Below are 761 nucleotides of genomic sequence, written 5' to 3'. Positions count from 1 at the left end.
GGGGTGGCCCCGCTAAAGGCTCCTCCCATGCATCGAATGCCCACCGTGTTACTGTGATTTGCTGACTTGTCTCTCCTTCATGGCAGCATCCCAACCTGCTGAGATCCCACATGAGAGCAGCAATAAATCAGGCTTCAAGGACTCTTTACTGATTCAATTGCTTCTTTACTAACCATCATGATTTACCTCCCTTGCTGGCAGAGAGCATCACAGCTCCCTTGATGTCTTCAGTCCATATATTCAAAGGCTAGGAGAGACAGGGATGATGAACAAATGTGACCTCAAGAGTTATTGACCTATACCAGGGATCCCTGCATTGCTTCTGTGCTTTTCGGTAATGAGGAGCTGATTTCCAGCAGCCAAATACTTGGTACCAGATGCTTTGGGTTTTGGGTTTTGGTTTTGTTGTTTTTTTAATTAGAGGCCCAAATGGGGTTATTTCAAAAGGAAAAGGGAAAAAAAGAGAGAAAGAAAAACCTCAGTATGAAACCCAGCCCCTTCCTAGCTGGCATGGCTCTGCAAATCTCTGTTGTTTTACACACTTATACACACACACAAACACATGAGAAATTGCAGCACTGTCATCAGCAGGAAACTGCTGATCTAAAGATGCTATGAAAGGCAGCCAGGTTTCTTGGAGCTGGACCCGAGCATTACACAGAATGGGTCTTACAGCTTTATTTAGTCTTCAGATCTCTGATCATCAAAGGGCCCATGGTGTACCTGGAAACCTGCTGGTTTGGCAGTTCTGATCTGGGTTT

Source organism: Phalacrocorax aristotelis, chromosome 13 (genome assembly GCF_949628215.1).
Source record: "Phalacrocorax aristotelis chromosome 13, bGulAri2.1, whole genome shotgun sequence".
Lineage (NCBI taxonomy): Eukaryota > Metazoa > Chordata > Aves > Suliformes > Phalacrocoracidae > Phalacrocorax > Phalacrocorax aristotelis.
Note: the sequence above shows the minus strand (reverse complement) of the source record.